Below are 698 nucleotides of genomic sequence, written 5' to 3'. Positions count from 1 at the left end.
ACTAAGGTTTTCTATTACTAAGGGTTTCTAATACTAAGGCGCCTTATTCTAATATATTTTCCTACTCGAAATAATATTCAATCTATTTCAAATTCTCTTCACTATATTTTCAAATACCTCAATTAATCAAACTCTATTTATCATCACTTATATATCCTCATAAATCAAATTATATCATCATATTTTATATCATCAAAATCTATTCATCATTATATATCCCCAAAAATATCAAATTGTATTCATATATCATCAAAAATCTATTCATTCATCAATTATTTTCATTATATCTGTGCGCGCACTATTCAAAAATCATCATTATATATCAATATCAAAAAAAAAGGACTTATATTTTGCATATAAAAATCTCAACTCATTAATTCTCAATATTCATTCAACATAAAAAAGGACTTAATATCTTCCTAGAAAAAAAAAGGTATAAGGTCTTAATATCTGCCTTAGAAAAAAAAAACTAGAAGGTCTTAATATCTGCCTTGGTAAAAAAAACCTATTACTTTTTATATATACCCACAAAGATATATATCATTCCCCCTAAGAAAAATTTATTGTTAATATGTTTTATTACATCCCTGTATTCCTATGAAATTTAAATATTATTCTTAAACGAAAATCTCCTGTTAATTTCTTAAATATATTTTTTTACGATGGACTACTAAGTCCAAACGAGACGTGACAAGCTT

Source organism: Acyrthosiphon pisum, unplaced genomic scaffold (assembly GCF_005508785.2).
Source record: "Acyrthosiphon pisum isolate AL4f unplaced genomic scaffold, pea_aphid_22Mar2018_4r6ur Scaffold_21385;HRSCAF=23843, whole genome shotgun sequence".
In the NCBI taxonomy this organism is placed as follows: Eukaryota; Metazoa; Arthropoda; class Insecta; order Hemiptera; family Aphididae; genus Acyrthosiphon; species Acyrthosiphon pisum.
This window is presented reverse-complemented; position numbering follows the sequence as displayed.